Below are 14,248 nucleotides of genomic sequence, written 5' to 3' on the forward strand. Positions count from 1 at the left end.
GGTTAAGAGCTTGGGTGCCAACCAAAAGGTGGGCAGTTCAAATCCACTAGCCGCTCCTTGGAAACCCTATGGGGCAGTTCTACTCTGTCTTATAGGGTTGCTGTGAGTTGGAATCTACTTGACGGCCATGGATTTGATTTGGCTTTTAGAATCTACCCCATTCCTTGGTCCATGGCCCACTTCCTCTGTCCTCAAAGCCAGCAATGTTGCATCTCCCTGACTATTCTCCTGTAGTCATATCTTCTTTTGACTCTCAACCCAGCTGAGAAAAGTGCTCCAATTTTAAGGAACCATATAATTAAATTGGATGTACCCAGATAACCCAGGATAATTTCTCCATCTCAAGGTCCTTAACTGCAGCTGCAAAATTCGTTTTGCCATGTAAGGTAACATAGTCATAAGTCACAGGAATTAAAGTGTGGACATCTTTGAGGAGACATTATTCTGCCTACCAGGGAATGGAATGTTGAGTAATACATTTAGCATGTTTCAAACAGTCCAATTTGGATTGTTCAGGTTTCAGAAATGCCTCATAGAAAATATTGTTCTGCAGGAGCATTCTTTCAAACCATGTCTACTACTTAATTTTTTAATATTTCTTTTTTTTTTTAAATCAACACATTATGTAGAACTTTATGTTCTGTAGATCACTGTAGTGTTTTACATAATACTGCTATACTGCTCTTTTTTTAATATCATCTCTGCTGACTGATTTCAGCTTCCTTGTGATTTCAGGCAGTGCTTTGTATTACTCCTGCATTTATTATTAATTGTACTCCAGTCTGCTTTCATGAGGCAACTTTTACAATCCTTTATCTCTGAGCAGTTGTCCCACAGAGGAGGCACAGAATTGACTCAGATGACAGTAGAGACAAGAAACATCCTGTCTCTTTGCTGAACTAATCAGTTTCCTGCCATAGCAATTTATGCTCAAACGGTTTCCTGTTGTAAGCTTCTTGATTATCCTAGATATGGCTGTTTTGGGGTGGCTAGCATTCTTGAGTCTCAAATTAAAAAGCAGAAAGGTGTCCTAACGTGATTTGTGCTCCTTGATTTTTTAATTTAAACTTCCTAGTGGTAGATTTTCTCCCTTCATTGCTTTGCAATTTCATTTATTATTGACCACAGAGCTCAAAAATGTCATAGCAGGTTAGTTTTTTGAAAGACACATGCAAAAACTCAAAAGGGTTTCTTTGGGAGGTAATCATTTTCTTGTTGTGTCATGTGCTCAAATACAGGCCTAGTCCATTATTCTGGATAGTATAGAGCAGATGCAATCATCAGGTGGTGATACTATCCTTTCCAACCTGGGACTCTGCAGATCACGGTTCAGATTCATGGAGCAATTATCTTTAGGTGGAGCATAGAGAGGATGCTTTTATGGTGTGGTTTAAGGATGTCAGGAAGGCTTCATATCTTCAGAAACATCTGTGAATGCTTACTAATTTCTGGAACACATTTAATAAGGAGAAATGCCATTTATTTATTTACAACTTGAAATATAGATTAAAGGGAGCTAAGCATAGCAAATGTTTCTTTAAAGTAGGTATAAAAGCAGGGAGAAGGTAGAGTCAAAATTATGCATTTTGCCCTTAGCAAGTATTTATTGAGCATCAAATATGTGCCAGAACTGACGATGCAAAAATAACCGTGATTTGATATGGACTGTCCCTTAAGAAATTAGTAGCTCAGTATAGAAACTCAGGCATGTGGACAAAGAAGTGTAAATACAGGGTCATAAGTGCCCCAGTAGCAACATGTGTAAAGCTAAGAACATACAGGAAGGGAGATTTGCCAGAGAGCAAAGGGGTTGTTTGAGAAAAACCTAATGGAGCAGAAGACGATAAGCTGAGTTTTGAATGATGGTAAGATTTTGGCTTACTCTGGCATTCTTTGGAGGGTGCTAGGCTGCATAGTGGTTAAGAGCTTGGCTGCTAACCAAAAGGTTGTCAGTTCAAATCCACCAGCTGCTCCTCTGAAACTCTGTGGGGCAGTTCTACTCTGTCCTATAGGGTCACTATGAGTTGGAACTCTCTCAACGGCACATAACAACAACAACAACAAGCTGAGGCCTAGTGTGCAAGTGAAAGGTGGTGCAAAATGGTTTGAGATTTAGGTCAGAATTCCATTAGAGAGGGTTTTGTCTTATAGGAAGTCTGAACTCATCTCATGGATGATGAGAAACCACTGGAGAAATTTGATGAGTATTACAATGTAAAAGAAGCTTTGCTTGCTCTGCAGTGGGATTGGTCCTGGCTGGGGTTAATTAAGACTGTATCCAACTGAGTTCCATCAATAATTGATAGGGAAAGCCAGTGGGCAGATAGTGCACCTTAGTCATGCTTGGAACGAAGTATTTGTAACAAAATGTAGGTAGTTGCAATCTAAGACAGACACTTCGTGACTAAAGAAAAATGAAGAGATGATGTCATAAGAAGAGGCCACGGGAGACCACAAGCTGTGAAAAAGGGACATTGAACATATCAGAGTTGTATTTCAGTAGATAATATACTTGTGAGATGCCAGAACTAGAATGTAGTCAGTTAAATATTTCTTTGTTGTGGTTGTTGTATGCCATTGAGTTGATTCTGATTCCAAACCATAACATGTGACAGAGTAGAACTGCCCCGTAGAGTTTTCTTGGCTGTAATCCTTTCAGAAGCAGAACACCAGCTCTTTCTCCCATGGAGCTACTGGGGTGGGGTTGAACTGCCAACCTTTCGGTTAGCAGCTGAATGCTTAACTGTTGTGCCACCAGGGCTCCTTAAATAATTCTTAGCAGTATTAAATTATCAAGGATCAATTTGACCTTGACTGTCTATTGTTACCAGTAATATAACTTTTTACTGGAGGATAAAATGGCATTTATTCACTTGGTGTTGCCCACATTTCTTTTTGTTGAGTGTGTTTTAAGTACTATGGCAATTATTTAAGTTTAATCTTTCAACTGAAACATGGCCAAATAGCTTAAAATGTCTGTTCTCAGGCACTTTTATGATTATATCAGCTATCTACCTCCTTGACAATCTTACTCAGAAGCTCTTACTATGATAGAAAGCCCAGAAAAAAAAGTCCTGAACAGAGGCTCCAGTCTCTGTCACATATTCTTCATTCAGTCGTTTTATATATTATGAAGTGACTGAATCATTCATTGCTCAGAGATTAAAATTTCACAAACATCTGATCAATGTTTCAGTGATGGCAATGTTACTTATATTTTAGTTTTTTTTTTTCTGCCCAAGATAACCTGAAGGGTCTGTGGTCAGTGAATGTCAGGTTTCCAATAGTGGTGATTCTTCCTGAGCAGAGGGGAAAGGGTGGGTTGGGGTGAGACACCTCCAGGGAAAGCTGCAGTTTGGAAAGAGCATCTGTGGTAGACTGAATAATGGCCACCAAAGATCCAGGACCTAGTCCCTGGAACCTGTGAATATTACTTTATAGGCAAAATCGAATTTTTATGTGTGATTAAGATAAGGATCTCAAAATGGGGAGATTATCCTGGATTATCTGGTTGGATCCTAAATGGAATCACAAATGTCTTAATAAGAGGGAGACAGAGGAAGATTATTAGATTGCAAAAGAGAAAAAAGCAATGTGACCTCAGAGGCAGAGGTTGGAATGATGTGCCCACAAACTAAGGAATGTCGGCAGTCACCAGAAGCTGGGAGAGGCAAAGAACAGTTATACCTGGAGCCTCCTGAAGAAACCGGTCTTGCTGACACCTTGATTTTTGCCGTGTAAGACTCAATTTAGACTTCTGGCCTTCAGAACTGTAGGATAATACTTTTCTGTTGTTTTAGGCCTCTACATTTTTGGTAATTTGTTACAGCAGCAAATAAATCAATATCCATCCCCCCAAAAGTTTGGCAGTTCGAATCTACAAGGCGCTCCTTAGAAACTGTATGGGGCAGTTCTACTCTGTCCCGTAGGGTCGCTATAAGTTGTAATCGACTCGACGGCAATAGTTTTTTTTTTTTTTTTTATGTACAATAGGAACTAAGTTGCCATTATATGAGAACTTCTTAATTCTAATAAAGCTCTGAAGTAGAAGCAATCTAACTTTTACATGGTTGCTGCTTCTATACCACACAGGAATTACTAACCTGAGGATTATGAACTTGAGTGGAAAAAATATACATCTTTATCTTTACCTGGAACTGAACTTTATAATTTCCTTTATGAACGTAGGCCCTGCTCACAAAAATATTAGAAGTCCCGGAGACTTTGTCACCAGTGGTAATCACAGCTATACCAGTTAGAGTTGTTCAGATATTTTGAAATATCTTTTACATATATTAATACTTCAAAATTATGATGCCTAGTAGCCCTGCTTCTCCAAAAACTCCAAATTTGTTGCTGTCAGGTGATTCTGACTCATAGCAACCCTATAGGACAGTAAAACTGCCCCATAGAGTTTCCAAGGAGTGGCTGGTGCATTCAAACTGCCAGTCTTTTGGTTAACAGCTGAGCTCTTAACCACTGCGCCACCAGGGCTTATTATTTAATGAGTTAATAAAGAAGCATTTATATTTTTATGTAACAGATTTGTTATTTTTACAGGTTTGATGATTGTATTTCACTAGAGTCAAAACCAAAAAAAACTCATTGCCATTGAGTCTATTCCAACTCATAATGAGCTTATAGTACAGAGTAGAACTGCCCCATAGAGTTTCCAGGGAGTGCCTGGTGTATTCGAACTGCTGACCTTTTGGCTAGCAGCTGTACCACTTAACTACTTCGTCACTAGTGTTTCCAAATCACTAGAGTAGGGGTCCTTCAAAATCCTGTGTATTTTAGTTTATGCATTTCGGTATACTTCTCTGAGAAGGGGTTCATAGATTCACTAGACTGCCAAAGAAGGGCATAGAACACAAAAGTTAAGGAGCCACCCCTGTGTTGGAATATCTGACCACCCAAGATGCATTTTAATATGAGACTATTTTATAATTTTAAATCATTTAGTTCATTTAATGAGTGTTTGCAAGGATGAAAGAGAGAGATGATATCATTTAAATCACTGCAGCATGGTGTCCCCTGTGTGTGGGCTTTCCAAGCAAACACAGAAATCTAAACCAATGGCATGTGGAGAACTGGATCTAGTAATAACTGTAATAAAAGAGCTCGTAGGCAAAGCTGAATTTTTTGGCAGTACCATTAGTGAATTATAGATTGTGTTGAGTTTGCAAACTATCCCATAAGGGGAAAAGTTCTCGTATTTTGTGTGAAGTTATTTCTCACCATCTGTTTAGAGTCTGTATTTTGCTCATTCAGTAGCCTTACATTTAGCCTCTACAACTGTTTTTCTTTAACAAAGACATCAGCATCCTTCCTTTATCCTTGGATTAAAAAGGGGGCAAAGGAAGCTTAAAAAAACAAAACAAAACTTGTTATAAAGTGAATCCTGAGTGAGATATCAGAAAATATGAGTGTTTTCATCATTGTTCGGCTTAGAGGAGATGCTGCAGATATACGGCAGATTTGTTTTACTAATCAGATGGTAGAAATGACAGTCCTACAGTTGCATCATTTGGGATAACCACACACTCCACAGAATTACAGATGTAAGGCTAATGAGGTGGCAAACAAAGGCTTTCTGGAGTGTTGTCAATTAGAGAGTGTTATACAGCTGCAAATAAATATCAGAATATGCTGGAAATGATAAATGTTCACTTTGCTCCAGTGTCCTTGGCCAAAGTTCTCCATCCTCAAGGGAAAATTGCAAGCTCATTTTTTCCTTAGTGCATTTAAGACATTACATAAAGATCTCATAAATCCTAATTTAAGAAGCCATTAAAAAAGTTATCTTTTTAAAGTCCAATTTGCTTATAAATAAGTTGAGCTTTCATGACCAGAATCTATCTGACTGAAGCTCTGCAGAATCATTTTCTTAGCTAGCAACAGCTGTGCTGTTCTTTCTGAATAGTAATAATGCTTCTACACTGTACTTGTTTTTTTATCGTTGAGGAGGGCTCCTGGTGCCTTTACTGAGCTACTTTGAGAGCAGCCTGATTTTTCTTTTTGGGAATGCACAATAAAATAGAAGTAATTTAAACTTTAATATGCTTTCTTTGCCCCATTAATTAAAGTGATTTATGTTTGGTTGCCTCCTGGAGAGAGAGCGTGATGTTAGGACTTATTGCTTCCATGGTGCTATTTTCCAACAGCATCGTTTATAGAGCAGGGCATCAAACTCTTCTGGGTCCAGTTTGTTTTGACAGCAGTACCTTTGCTTAACTCCTGGCAGAACATACTCTCAAACACTGTTCTTCCTGGTCCTCATGTGACATTTTAAATTATCTTTATTGTTCAGATTTCCACCCAGTTAAGGCACCCTGGTAGCACAGTGGTTAAAGCACTCAGATGTTAATCAAAAGGTCGGACATTCAAATCTACTGGCCATTCTATGGGAGGAAGATGTGGCAGTCTGCTTCTGTAAAAGATTTACTCTGTCCTATAGGGTCTCTATGAGTCAGAATCCCTACTCAAGGGCAACAGGTTTTTTTTTTTTTTTTTTTTTTGGTCCAGCCAGTTGTTTATTTGTTCAAAGTAAGATTTTTTTGAACATTGAAGAGCCTGTCGAGGAGGAAAGGAAAAGGAAGATGAGATCAGCCGGACCATGTTTTGGTTTATTGTTGAAAACATTTGACTTTGTGGCATTCAGTAAAGAAGGACTTCCCAAGGACTAATGTTAACAGAACTTTGTGTTTATGCTTTTCAGAGGAAAAGCCTATACTTGCTCTGATCTTATCAAAAAGAAAAAGGAGAATGAAAGGAAAATCCATACATATTTTAAACCAAACCTGTGAACAGTAAGAATGGTTTCTCTCTTGTACATAATCTCTTCTTGGGCAGTTAGTTAACATTGCTGGATGAATTGGGTGTTTCTTTTTGTTGCTGGCAAAATCAGTTCAGAAATATTACTTGATCGAAAGTTGTTATACAGTATCTTTTTTTTTCTCTCTTTTTAAAACCAAAGCAGTTCACTGTTGACAGTTCTTTTCACTTTTTTTCTGAATATCGGAACATATGATTGCATCAAGCTGGCTGCAGGCTCCAGTGCTGACATTCTCTAGCGCAAAGAATGCCCACATCACTCGAGCATTTGAAAAGTGTTAATGAGCAGATCAAAAGGACTGTTGCCTGAAGCAGCTAACTTTTTTTTTTTTTAAGAAATCGGCTCTCCTCCAAACTGAAATCTTCATCCTAGCAGCTAAGTAGATGAAATGTGATCCTCCCTGATGATGATAATAACAAATGAAAAAAAAAAAAAAAAAAATTGGAGAAGAGTCAAACTCTGCATATGGTTCATAAAGTGGTGAAAGTGTTTTCCAGAATCTTCAATACAGAGCTGAAGGATGCTAAGTGGAAAAAATCCTGGCAACTAGGCAATATTATGCCTTTTAAAATCTGCAAATTCTCATAAAATATGGTGCATATGAATACATCCTTTTCTGAAAGGAATGTGCTCCTGCACCATTTAATGTAAAAATGGGGCTTTCATGACTTTAAAAAAAATGTGTTATGAATTGTAAAAGGAAATGTAAAATTTCCTTTTTCTTGCATCAATTTTACTGAAATGTAAGGATGTCAGTTGGACACAGATTTTTGCCATTTTTGACTTTTGAGCCTAATGACTTCAGGTGATTTTTCACCCTCTTTTGTTATTTTTAAGGCAATGTGTCATAGTGGAGAGAGGGTGTATTTTGAAACATCACCCCCCTCCCCCCAAAATTTCCTGTTCTAACATTTCTAGGTGAGTGATGTTGGGTATGTTAATTATTGGCTATGATGGCCTCTATCTGACAGAGTAGCAACCCTATAGGACAGAGTAGAACTGCCCCATATGGTTTCCAAGGAGCACCTGGTAGATTTGAACTACCAGTCTTTTGGTTAGCAGTTGTAGCTCTTAACCACTTCACCACCAGGGTTTCCACAGAGTTGTTATAAGGTTTAAATGAAACTATGTCCGTCCGTCCGTCCGTCCGTCCGTCCGTCCAACTAACAGCTACGCAACAAATCATAAGCCTTTCCTTCTGTATCCTTTCCCTTTGGAGCCCAAAAGTTATTTTAAGAGGATATCATGTAGCCAAAGAAGTTGGAACTCAACGTTTGTAGGTTGATGGACCTGGTTCCTGGGTTTGAATCCTAGGAAAAAATTACAATGTTTTGCCTTTATATATCCTTGGGAAAATTGTTGAAGCTAGAGATTCCTTTCTTTATATTTAAAATGGGGATATGCAAGTAACCATACAAGGTTAGTTTGAAAATAAGAGAAATATAAAATGTGTACTATGTGGCAGCACCAATAAAGTGTGGTGATTGTAGTAGTAATAATAGTGCACAGATGAGCCTTAGCTCTTTTTCAGCTTCTGAAGGTATTGTTATCTGTTATTGTAGTGGCTGTGTCTCTTAATTTACTAGATCAAAATTTGATGTACATAGAGTTTAAAGGGCTTTGTTTCTGTTGTTAATAGTGTAAAAAATATACTTGCCTGGATTTTAAAATCACTTTAAATTTATGAATACACCATATGTTTCCTCATTTATTAAGACTGATTATACATTATTGGGCCAATACACCTGATGGAATAAGATAAATACAAATGCATATAGAAATATGGACAAACTTAATGGAAAGACATAGAAACAAAAGAACCTGATAGAAATATCGTGTTATGTGTTTTTTTTTTTTTTAATCATTCTATTAAAATTTTCACATTGGAAAATACCTACAATTAATTCATTTCCCTGGTGAAGAAACTTGGGATGATCTTATGTCTTCCTATCTGCTATTGAGTTCATTAGTTGTCTGACTTATTGGCTGACAGAGAAAGGTAATATTCATTATGTTTGGAATTAGCAATATTTTAGTTCCTTGGAAATCTCTTTATTGCTACGAGTTGGAATCAACATGAAAGCACACAACAAAAGCAACATATACTTCTTTCAGTCTTTTGCTTTTAAATTTGGAGATTGACTATGATCTTTTGTGAACATTTGTAGCTTCACATTCCTTCAGCTTCACATTCAATCATGTTTTTAGCATCTGCTGTTTGCAGAGCACTTCATTAGGCACTGGTGGTATTTATGAAGAAGTAGAAATTGTCACTGCCCTTCAGGAACCTACACTTTTAAGGAGCAATAAAAAAAATCCCGAAATAAACATATAAGCTCAAGCTACTGCAGCATGAATGGTTCAATTGTGTGGCAACATCCGTTTATAGATGTTTTAAGGCTTCTAGATGAAGTTATAGAAAGCGAGTGGACTAGTCTATAAAGGCTGAATGGAACCAAATGTGGAAATGGTCATTTTATTTAGAGGAATCAAAGGGGTTGTCAGTGTGGCTGTAATAAAGATGCATGTATAGGAATGGGAAACCCTGGTGGCGTAGTGGTTAAGTGTAACGGCTGCTAACCAAAGGGTCGGCAGTTCAAATCCGCCAAGCACTCCTTGGAAACTCTATGGGGCAGTTCTACAGGGTCGCTATGAGTCGTAATTGACTCAGTGACAGCAGGCATAGGAATGTTTGTAGATAGGAAGTTAGGGCTGAACTGTGGAGGGAACGACACATCATGCTGAGGCATTTGGACTATGAGAGTTGGCTCACATGGGTGTACTGTGGAATGGGCTTTGGTTTGCAAGATTGTGGATAATGGTACTGGGTAAGGGTCTCCAGTAAAAGGGAAAGAATGTAAGGATACCTCTTGTGATCCTGTTTCAGTTTGTCAGCAATGGATATATGAGGACTTTTAATTTGAAACTAGGTACTGTACATAATAGTAAGTCTGGCAAAAAATAAATAAAAGAGGAAGAGTCATGGAGAGGGGTGTTCAGTATTTCTCAGAATGTAATATAGAACAGAGCTGGGAACACTGTTTATGCCCTGAGATATTCATATGCCACTGCAAGATGAACTGATAATAAGCAGAGTACATTTACAATTTCCACAAAGAAATGAATAAGAGTTCGGATATATTATGCTCAGACTTAGTATAATGAAAGAATGTATCTTCATCATTTTTTAGTTTGAGAACTCCAAAAACACTTAATGGGAATTGATGAAACTAAAAGTGGAAACATGATTTGGAAGGTCCCTCCAATAAGATGGAGCCCTAGTGGTACAGTGGTTAAGAGTTATGGCTGCTACTCAAAAGGTTGGCAGTTCGAATTCACCTGCTGCTCCTTGGAAACCCTATGGGGCAGTTCTACTCTGTCTTATAGGGTCATTATAAGTCAGAATTGACTCGACAGCAGCAGGTTTGGTACAGGTTTTCCAATAAGACGCAGTGGTTCACTGTTTTCAGTTGTGGGACTCTGAGCCATTAATCATTTAGCCAGAAAAGTCATTTGATCAGGCTAGTGTTTGGAGAATATTGACCTGATGACATAAGTTAGATTAAGGGATGGGTTATACGTAGAGAAACAAGCTAGATGTCTAATTTAAACATGAAGTGAACACAACAAGTAGAGCAGGCAGACACTGGTTCCAAAAAAGGCTACTGTAACTATAGACTATCAGTCAATTTTATCAATATGTTATTAATTAAAATGCTTAGAATAGGAGTGAGGAGTGGTAATGGTGCATCTATTTTGAGTACTACTTATTCACTTATAATGGCTTGACCATACTAAAAATGCCATTGTTAGTTCTAGGAGCCACACTCTAAGTTTTTTTTTTTTTTCTTCTTTTAATTGTGCTTTAGGTGAAAGTTTACAGCTCAAATTAATTTATCATACAAAAATGTATACATATATTGTTTTCTGACATTAGTTTCAATCCCCACAATGTGACAGCACACTCCCCCTTTCCACCCTGGGTTCCCTGTGTCCATTCAACCAATTTCTGGTACTTCCTGTTCTCTCATCCTACCTCCAGACAGGAGCCTCCCATTTGGTCTCGTGTATCTGATTGAACTAAGAAGCATCACCTTACGTGTATTATTTTTTCTTTTATAGTCCTGTGCAATCTTTGTCTGAACAGTGGGCTTCAGGAATGGTTTTAGTTCTGGGTTAACAGGAAGTCCGGGGGCCATAGTTTCAGGTGTTCCTCAAGTCTCTGTCAGACTGTTAAGTGTGATCTTTTTATGTAAATTTGAGTTCTGCTCCACCCTTTTCACCCACTCCATCCAGGACTCTGTTTTGTTCCCTGTCAGGGCGGTCATTGGTGGTAGGTAGACGGGCACCATCTAGTTCTGGCCTCAGGCTGGTGGAGTGTCTGGTTTATGTGGACCTTTAGTCTCTTGGACTAATATTTTCCTTGTGTCTTTGGTGTTCTTCATTCTCCTTTGTTCCAAGTGGGTTAGTGTAGTGGTTAGGAGCTATAGCTGCTAACCAGAAAGTTGGCATTTTGAATCCACCAGGTGCTCCTTGGAAACCCGATGGGGCAGTTCTCCCCTGTCTTATAAGGTCGCTTTGAGTTGGAATTGACTCAACGGCAACAGGTTTGGGTTTTTTTGTTTTTGTTTTAGTCTTTTGGGCTAATATTTTCCTTGTGTCTTTGGTGTTCTTCATTCTCCTTTGTTCCAAGTGGGTTGGGACAAATTGATGCATCTTAGATGGCCACTCACAAGCTTTTAAGACTCTAGATGCCACTCAACAAAGTGGGATGCAGAATATTTTCTTAAACTTTGTTGTGCCAATTAACCAAGATGTCCCCCAAAGCTATGGTCCCCAGGCCCCAACCCTAGCTACTCTGTTCAGGAAACTTCTTAGCTTTTGCTTTGGTTAAGTTATTCTGATTTCCCCTGTATTGTGTGTTGCCCTCCCCTTCACCGAAGTTGATCCTTGTTTAATATCTAGTTAGTGAATTCCCCTTCCCCTCTCTCCTTACTCTTGTAACCATCTAAGAATGTTTTCTTCTGTGTTTAAACCTTTCCTTTAGTTGTTATAATAGTGGTCTCATACAATATTTGTCCTTTTGTGACTGACTAATTTCACTCAGCATAATGCCCTCCAGATTCATCCATGTTGTGAGATGTTTTGCAGATTCATCAACATTCTTTACATCCTTAAAGTCTGTTTTTTACTAAGTACTAGGAATACAGTGAGGAGCAAAGCAGACAAGAAACTTATCCTCATGGGACTCACAGTTTTTTGGAGCAAGATAAAAGATCAGCTCTGATAAGTACTAGGGAAGAAAATGACAGATATCTGTGCATTTCAAGGGAATCTAGTCGCTTTCAGGAGATTGATAGAATTCTTCAGGGGTAAGAGAGATATAAACATGATGATTTGGTGAAATTGCTCAAAGGTGAGGGAGAATTTATAGATTATACCAAAATTTTGAGGTTGCAACTGGAAAAGAGTGATGTTTTAGGGGGGAAATAAAAGAGAAGATAAAAATAGAGTTGGCTTTTAAATAAAGATGATTGGGATGGCTTTGACCTTGTTGAGTGTGAAATGCTGACAGATCTGATTTCTTTTATTGTTTTTGGACATATAAGTAGATAATGATATGAGGTGCTTCCTTCTTGTAAAGGAAGGGCATAGTGGTTAAGAGCTATAGCTGATAACCAAAAGGTCGACAGTTCGAATCCACAAGGTGCTCCTTGGAAACCCTATGGGGCAGTTCTACTCTGTCCTATAGGGTCTCTATGAGCTGGAATTGACTTGATGGCAACTTTTTTTTTTTTTAACGTGTAGCTTGATAACCTTAACTTTATTTTGCCATACTGTACCATTCTTTTTCATCTTAATCTTCCACTGGCATTTATCTCTGGGCTAACTGTAAAAAGCCATAGATTTTTACTCTTTAAGATTACTAAAATAATTGGAGTTCTTTGTTTATTAATCAAACTGAATTAATTAAAATGGTTAAATAGAAATGAATACACTTCTTATAGCATTTGAAAAGGAATTCAGTCAAACTAAATTACTGTCCAGTTATATTTATGTCGTCGTAGCTACTGTCATACTTTGTATTTTTTGTGAGGGTTAGATCTAAAGTAAAATTTGAGATGGAAATATTAGAAATAAAAAAATTATGAGCCAGTTCTTTAAATGCTATCAATATTTAAAAATATTTAAAATATACATTTTAAAAAATCCTTTCATTATGAGAAATTTCAAATATGTACAGAGATACAAATATAATGAATCCCTCATATCCCCCATCATTCAGCTTCAGCCTATGGCCAGTCTTATTTCATCTATATCTCCACCCACTTTCCCACTCCAAATTATTTTGACTAACTTTTCAGAATCATATAATTTTTCCTGAAAATATTTCAGTATATACCTTTAAAAGGTAAGCAATATTAAAAAAAAAAAAATCTATGGTAATATTAATAAACCTAAATAATAATAACAATGATTGTGAGTATGGTGCAGGACCTGACAGTGTTTCATTCTGTTGTACATAGGGTTGCTATGAGTTGGAACTGACTTGACAGCACCTAACAACTACAACAAATAGTAATAATATTTCCTTCATGATACTCATTTTCAAAGTTGCTATTATTTTAAGCTTTAGAGAATTTAATAACATAATTGAAACATTTGACATTAGTTGAAGGGAAGCAATTATATTTTTAAACAGCGATTGCCCTTAGTAGAGAGACGTGGAAGTGTACCTGAATTGCCAGAAACCGCTGGCACTTGGTCAGAGGTTTTCTGTCATCATGGTGTAAAAGTCCAAATCAATAAAGAACATTTCAAATTAAGCTTTAGGCCCCGTTTCCTCTCAAAGAATTAATCATATAAGATTTCATAAGAAGGGATACTGAGTAATAATTCACAGGAGAGGAATCTTGGCTAAAAGTCTATTTATGTCTAGGTTAAAAGGTGAAGAAAGAGAGTATATTAATTTTCATATCATCTCAACCAAATAAGCTCACATTTTTGCTATCAACTTATGAAAAAGTGTCAATGAGTCATAGCAGGAAGATTTTGATAGTAAATCCCTGCTATATTTGAGGGAAACATATTGTAGTTTAGTGAAAAATGTTTGGGTTTTGACATCAGAAGAGCCACTTACTTAGTGAAACTTTATGGAAGTCATTAAACATTTTTTGGTCTTATTGTCCATCTGTAAAATGAAGCTAATAATGTTTATATCATGTTGTTGTTGTTAGCTGCTGTTGAGTCGTCTCTCCACTTATGGTGAGCTGTGCACAATGGGACTGGACTGTTGTGATCTACAGGATTTTCATAGTCTGTCTTAATCTGTAACCTCCCCTGAAAACTGTTTAGCATCATAGCAACATCCAAGCTTCCGCTGACAGACAAGCCAGGAATCAAACCACGCCT

At 37.5% G+C, this 14,248-nt stretch overlaps 1 protein-coding gene across 2 annotated transcripts in view; it reads left to right on the forward strand.

Moving 5' to 3' along the window:
- ANTXR2 (ANTXR cell adhesion molecule 2) overlaps window positions 1-14,248 on the forward strand; it is a 170,645-nt gene that overhangs the window by 85,629 nt on the left and 70,768 nt on the right. The gene's annotated exons all lie outside the window — the stretch shown is intronic.

This window comes from Loxodonta africana, chromosome 5 (genome assembly GCF_030014295.1).
Source record: "Loxodonta africana isolate mLoxAfr1 chromosome 5, mLoxAfr1.hap2, whole genome shotgun sequence".
NCBI classification, from domain to species: Eukaryota; Metazoa; Chordata; class Mammalia; order Proboscidea; family Elephantidae; genus Loxodonta; species Loxodonta africana.